The sequence below is a fragment of the Oreochromis aureus genome, linkage group 10, assembly GCF_013358895.1.
Source record: "Oreochromis aureus strain Israel breed Guangdong linkage group 10, ZZ_aureus, whole genome shotgun sequence".
Classification (NCBI taxonomy): domain Eukaryota; kingdom Metazoa; phylum Chordata; class Actinopteri; order Cichliformes; family Cichlidae; genus Oreochromis; species Oreochromis aureus.
In genome coordinates this window covers 7108552-7116084 of record NC_052951.1, presented here as the reverse complement: position 1 = coordinate 7116084, position 7533 = coordinate 7108552, and the positions used below count along the sequence as shown (strand labels likewise).

The following is a 7533-nucleotide window of genomic DNA, read 5'->3' as shown; positions in this document are numbered from 1 at the left end:
CCCTCTCTGACACCGCCTTAAGGGAGTCTCGAGAGACAAATGTTGCACCTTTTTATTGCTGGACATGGTGCTTACTGGCTCCAGGGCAGCTAGCTGGGCATGGTTTCTGGCCTGCTCCCTTTAGGGTTGTGGTCTACGGTGGCCTCTTCGTGTTGCACTGGGGGCTCATTTAAAAAAAATAAAAAAATAAACTTCCATAGTTACAGTATTTACAATACATACTGAAAAATAACTAATCTAGCTCTTCTAGATGCAGAAATCTTGGTCACACAACAATACACAGTGCATATATCACAGCAGTGGCTTGTGCTATGGCTCAATAAAAAGAGATTTTTTTTAATCAGGAAGGATTAATAATACTGACCTTAGTAATTTTTTTCTAAAATAATGCTACTGTTGTGTGCAAATAGAATTACTTTATTTTCTAAAGAAACTATTATTTTTAGAATTGCTATGTTGGCCTCATTTGTAGTTTAGATCTTGGTTCTTAATGTTTTTCTGACTGCTGAGTAGTTACAAAAAAAAGAGACTGAACTGATCAGAAGCGTTTGAATATTTGTTTGCTTTTAGAGGTTAGATCTGATTCAGCAAAACAAAATAGTTATATAAATCTGGACTTGCTGAATCAGACCTATCCATCCTTGTGATATATTAAATTCAATTCAGTTTTTTTTAAGTACTAACTAAAATAAATTGATATAATATTAAATTGATATTTAATATTCCCTATAAAAATATTACAGTCAGATGAGTAAGCACTTTGGCAAAAGTGGGAAGGAAAAAACTCCCTTTTTAACAAGAAGGCATCTCCGGCAGAACCAAGCTCATGGAGGGGCGGTCTGCTATGATTGGTTGTGTCCAGTGTGGAGACTAACGCGTTATTAAGTAACGCGTTACAGTAACTACATTATTATTGTGGTAACGAGCACGGTAACTAGTTATTATGCCAAAATCAGGAATGCGTTAATTGTTACTGTGATTTAGATAGGGTCGTTATTCGTTACTTCGTGTGGTGGCTATCGCGGAGCTTCCACAGATTCAGTAACATTAGCAAGTGGTGGAGGCCAGCAGGTGGATGAGGGAAAGGGGAGGCAGGAGGAGCAGAGACCCGAGGCGGCCGCCGGTGTCAGGTGAACTGAACTTCAGGTAAGAAGTTATGACCTGCAGTCTATCTGTGTCAGATATAAACCAAGTTTAGGTATAGTTTATTTTCGTTGTGCTGACTTTTTCGTACTAGCTAGCATGACGGAGTTTCTATACAGCTGGGTGGTGTTATGATGTTACTGATGTTGAACTTTATTTTGTTCATGAGGTTAGTTAGTAGAGTTGCCAACCATCCCCTAAAAAACGGAATCGTCTCGTATTCAGAGAACATATTACGCGTTTCGTATTGAGGTGAAAAAGAATGCAGTTTGTCCTGGACTTCAGCTAGAATGGAAAAGACACAAAGCTGGAGTTATTCTGTCGTTACGCTGCTCAGCTGCCTCTTCTTCTCTAATTCTCTCCCTCTCCCTCTCTTGTTTCTACTTCAATCATGAAACTGATCAATGATCAGCTGATCGGCTTTTCTCTCTTGTTTGTTTATCTCCCACTTTGCGCCAGAAAGAAGAAACCAGCGGAGGTCGCGTTAAACAACAGCACCACATTTAAGCTTGGTCAGCTGTTGTTAAAATTTATTTAATATTACTTTCTAGTATCAGCTGATGTTTGCTGGAGCCACAGCCGTAAAAACTGCTGGTCATGATATTGGTTTGGTTATCTGGTGAGAGGGAAACATGAAGATGAAACCAGGAGATGTCCTCACTGAATCATCAGAGCTGAACAGGTGCTGGAGAAACAGGTTTACCTTTTAGGTGACATGAATGAGTTGAAGGGAAGTTATGAACTGTTTCTGAGAGACAAATAACACCAGGATCCTTTTTTTATGTAGCTACCAGCTGGTAACTGTGCAGGGGCGGGTCTAGCAAAGTTTTGCCATTGGGGCCAGGTAGGGCATTAACAGGGAGAGGGGGGCACAAAGAAGTACTTTTCTTTCTTATTCTCATTTAAAATATCTAGCTTTTAAAAAATAATTATCTGAATCTTACAACAAATGATTGATAGATTGATGCATATATACCATCAGAACAGTGTACATCACTGTCACAACAGCGTTTGTTTTCATTCAAAGGCTTTATGATTTTTCCTATAATGGCGGACCGATCTCTAGTCAAAATGCCCGGGCCGATTTTTTGTCCCAGTCCAGCCCTGTATGCAGCTCATCTGCAGTCTGGTGTTGCCTACATCTTCCTATTTGGAAGGCAGAATTTCCGAGTTCTGAGTACAATCGAAAGCACCACGACTGCAGTTTTCGTGTTGGATGTAAAATGCGCACATGACGCTGTGACGTAGGCTAGAATCATGGCGGCGGTCAACGATGGTCCAGGCGTGGGATTTCTCTCGTGGAAATATGCACATTATTTTTTCCTTTCTATTGGTAGGTGGCACAGTGCACTTGTGGCAAGTAAGCAAGCTAGAAGACTGGCAATCTTGCTGGGTATCCAGTTACGGAAGCAACACATTAACAAGAGAATTCTGAGTAAAACCAAAGTTACTTTCCCTAGTAACTAGTTACTTTGAAAGTAACGAGTAACTTGAAGTAACTGAGTTACTTTTGATAGAAGTAACTAGTAATGTAACTAAGTTACTAATTTAAAGTAACTTACCCAACACTGATTTTGTCTCATATGGAACTTCTGGTTTAGATAGCTCTAGGTCTGTGAGTCATTGTCCACGATAGGGATTTAAATCAAATCCGTTCACTGTTGTGCTCACTAAGTCTGTGAGTTTGGAAAAAGTGTTGGTAGCATTAGCATCCTCCTGTGCCTAAGTGAGAAAAAGAGTGACAGGAAAGGTTCAGTAAAGAAATGATGTCTTACTGTGTGTCTGTGTAAATCGGTTGGATAATCTTCTGTCAACTAAGCTTCTGTGTGTAAGCTTCTACTGTTTTTTGTGGATATATGCAGACAAATATACATTTTGATGTACCTCTACATCATTTGCAGTCATCATTACTAAAATACATGTTCATCATATTTCAGTTTTGGCTGGCTTGACACGTTTCTCCCATTACTTTAGGTTATTGCTGCACGACACTACCAACTGGTCATCTGCTGGGAGCTTGAAACTTTGTTTCTACTATGAAACTATTTGTTTCTACCTACTTTTGTTTGAACAATTGAATTCTGACAACCAGCCCAACACCAACAGAACACCTGTTGGTGTCCTTCTGCTCTATGGATTTCTCCTTTGGTTGCTACCTACCCATAAGTGGTTTCAGAAGGATTCCACTAAAGAGACCCGCTAAAATCGACTGGCTCTGGCTCTTTTTCAGCTCAGCCAGAAAATATCCACATTGGAAAGTCGGATTTCCATCCTTCACCAAAGATGGGAGAATGAACTGCTGCGGTACTCCCTGGAAAAACCCACCCTGTGTCAATCTACTAATACTTCTGTCACTCTCTGCAATTGTTCATCTGTCAAAACAAAAACACAAATTAATTCATCAATAAGCGGCATGTCAGCACAGCTGATACATTCATCAGGGAATTTTCAAAGTGTACATTACCATTCCTGTTATCCTGTGATGAAATGATGGACAACTTCTCTAATACAATTGCTCAAGTTATTGAGACTATTGCTACAGTAAAAACTATTAATATACATGGTCCACCAAAAGCACCCTGGAAAAACAGTGGAAAAAAAAGTGGAGATGGCAAAAAACACTGCAGGAGAGTTAAGAGAAAATAAACTACAAATTATTTAATTTAGAAATCTATAAAAATGCACTATACTGCTAGAATAATCAAATTAACCAGAAAATCCTGTCTCCCAAGTGATCAACGATAACCAGTCTAATTCTGCTTTTTTTTCCCATCCACTGATGAAGTATTTTATCCCTCCAAAACCATGCTAACTGAATTTCCTTCAGTAAATGAGTGCAATGAAATTAAGTCATTTTGTAAATATGATAAACGGCTCTCTCCACTCTGGCATTTTCCTTGTTTCTCTTAAATGTTTTGTGATCATACCACTACTCAAGAAAAATAACTTTGATCTGTTGGTAATAATAATTATAGACCGATTTTTAATTTTTTCATTCCTTAGCAAAGTATTTGAAAAACATGTTTGAAAACAACTGAATGACTGTCTTTTAACTTTATCCAGTTAGGGCTCAGAACCAGCCAATCATAGCACAGAAACAGCTCTTACTAAATTCATCAGTGACACTTAGGATCAACAGTGACATACAGAGATAAGTCGAATAATAATTTAATTGAATAATAATTCAATTTTATTTTATTACTTAATTTTTTTTAGTACCAAATGGCAATAACAGTTGTCAGTTGGTAAATCCCCTACAATAATACATAGAAAACAGAGAAAGCACCAACAATAAGCAAGCGTTCTGGCGAGGGGCGACCATCTGCCACAACTGGTTGGGGGTGAAGGGAGGCGACAGGATAAATGCTATGAAGAGAGCCAGAGATTAATAATAACTAAAAATTAAATGCAGAGTTGTGTATTAACACACAGTGAATAAAAAAAGGTGACTGAAGAGGAAACACTATGTGCATAATGGGAATTCGCCAGCAACCTAGACCTATTGCAGTCTAACTAAGTGAGGCTTCAGATCCAGCCCTAACTATATGCTTTACAAAAAGGAAAGTTGAAGCCTAATCTTAAAAGTAGAGATAGCATCTGTCTCCTGAATCCAAACTGGAAGCTGGTTCCACAGAAGAGGGGCCTGAAAACTGAAGGCTCTGCCTTCCATTCTACTTTTATATACTCTAGGAACCACATCCACAGTCTGAAGGCTATTACACACTGAATGCGCTGCATAAAAACAACAGAAAATTCAGGTTTTTCTGGATCCGAATTTGTTGTGTAACCTACATATACACCATAATCGTTGCGTTTTTGAAAAGTCAGGAACCTTGGCATCATTTTGGATAGTGATCTCAATTTTGATAATGACATGAATAAGGTTACTATTCATGTGATTATTTAATTATTCTATTACTTCACAAAGCTCTCAGTGGTTTTGGGTATCCAGTAAGTCTTCCAATTAGGAGATGACCTACTTCCACAGACACCCCAAAGTATGCTTTTAGTTTGAATAAGCCTATTTTTTGCAGACTTGGACTCAGAACAGATTTGGACTGAAGGTGGGGTCAGCAACTGAACGCTGGAGGGGGAAAAGATGAGAACAGCCAAATGCAGCCTCAGACTTCACTGCCTCAGCAGTCTGGGCTAGACCCAGCTCACTCATCTTGCATGTACTTCCTTAATGTTTTTCTTTTTCTGTTTATAATGATTTTTATTTTCATGTAGTTCAGTTATATATTTATATTTAGTTATGTGTGTGTGTGTGTGTGTGTGTGTGTGTGTGTGTGTGTGTGTATATATAGATATAGATATAGATAGAGATAGAGATATAGATATAGATAGAGATATAGATATAGATATAGATATATATATAGATATAGATATATATACACACATACATATATATAGATATATATATATGTGTATATATATATATGTATATGAGATATATATTTATTTTATTTTTTTTGAAGTGAACTAGCAAAGTAAGAATTTCATTTCAAGTAAGAATTTCATTGCTGAGCATAACCGCTGTTTTGCAGTGTATGTGACAATAAACTGTTAATTCTTGATGGAGGAGGATTTTAATTTGTGTTTATCTGACTGACTTGACTTCTTCTGGCTTTGCAGATTTCATTCCATCTTCTTGTAGTGTCCTTCCATGCAATGTCAGTTTTCTTCCCACATCTTTGCAGATTTGAAAGTTGACATTGCACCACAAATCACTTGCCCTATACCCCTTGTTTTTGTTAAAAACCAGGATACAAAATGAACAATGAATTCTCACGTAATATCAAAATCACTTCCTACTGCTTTTTAAAAAATTAACAAATTACATTAAAAAGATAGTGTTGCTTTAGAAAAGTACAGTGGTCCCTCGTTTATCGCGGGAGTTACATTCTAAAAATAACCCACGATAGGTGAAATCCGCGAAGTAGCCAACTTTATTTTTTACAATTATTATACATGTTTTAAGGCTGTAAAACCCCTCACTACACACTTTATGCACTTTTCTCAGACAGGCATGAACATTTTCACACTTTTCTCTCTTGTTTAAACACTCTCAAAGTTCAAACCTTCGTAGAAAAATAAATCCAGTATTATAGAAACCAAAGGCACCTGCAGGTGTGGTTGACGGTGCGAAACGCTTCGTCGACATTGTTTGTTGTGGAGAAAAATTGCAAACCTACAGTACAGCACTTCAGAGTCACACTGCTAGCGACCGAAGATTTATGTAAATTTGACAAGCTGAACGCATTCTGTACTGCATGAGATTGATTGACAAGGGTCTACAGCCAATCAGGACGCAGAACACAATGCACAAACACAAAACACAAAAAAAAAAAACTGCGTGGCAAGGCCGCGAAAGGTGAACAGAGTTATAGCAAGGGACCACTGTATATCATTAAGTTCCAAGACTCATTAAATCTGTGCCGTGGTTCCCTCTTCCTCCAGGTGGTGAGATGCTCTCCTTCCGTGCTGTCTTCAACTCCTCTATCTATTAGCCCTTTTTAGCTAATACTTTCTCAGCTCAGCTCAACGACTCTGTTTCAGTTGTTTTCCATCACAATTAAGTATTTGCATGGGTTTGTTATAGCCACAGGTGCAAAAGTCCTGTGGTGTGCATGCCACACAATGAGACAAGAAGAACTTAGAGGTGATGGTGAATGGTTTTTGTCAGACTCGGGTACTAGCATTGTTTTATTGTGTAGCAATTTCCCTTGTTTCAGAAATGGTAGTTTTGAGTTTTGACAGTTTGCTAAAGCTTGTAAATGTTATTAACAATTATATTGCACACAATAATTGTTGTAGAGGAAACCTTCCATAATTCCATATCTTTTTAATTAACAAATCTATCTAAAATCATAGAAACTTTATTTTGTTGTAAATTACATCAATTTTTAGACAAGTTCTAGTTTAATACCATAAGTACTTAACAACATTGTGTTGTAAATATTAGATATTGCATGCATTTTTGGTATTCTTATCCTAAAATCTCAGTTTAATTCACAGATACATGTTTCTTCTCCTATTCTACATTAGACATGCTAATTCATGTAGGTTTTTTGTCATTTTGATATGTCATGTATTTAATAATAATGAGAAAATTCTATAAATTTCATAGAAAAACTGTTTTTTTTTCTTTACAGTGTACACATGATCCCCCCCATTATTCCCCTAAAACAATAAAGAAAGAACTAGATAGTATCTACAAGTACACCAAAGAGTAAAATAGCAAAATGTGGATCATTAACATCAGGTCTCTCTCTTCTAAGTCCCTGTTAGTACATGAATTAATAATTGATCAACAAATTGCCTTACAGAAACCTGGTTTACAGCATGATGATTATGTTAGTATGACTCAGGGGTGTTGATTCATTTGAA

The 7533-nt window shown here is 37.2% G+C and overlaps 1 protein-coding gene across 6 annotated transcripts in view; it reads left to right on the top strand.

The window, feature by feature from the left end:
* The window catches only part of alcama (activated leukocyte cell adhesion molecule a), a 189695-nt gene extending 184252 nt beyond the window's left edge, over positions 1 to 5443 (top strand). For 4 of the 6 annotated variants that reach the window (XM_039618399.1, XM_031731761.2, XM_039618398.1 and 1 more), the window contains one exon: positions 3118 to 4037. The gene's annotated coding sequence lies outside the window, so the exon portion shown is untranslated. Of the gene's footprint in view, positions 1114 to 3117; positions 4038 to 5177 lie in introns of those variants that run through there. The other 2 variants (XM_031731762.2, XM_039618397.1) reach the window with 2 other exon arrangements.
* Positions 5444 to 7533: the final 2090 nt, after the last annotated feature.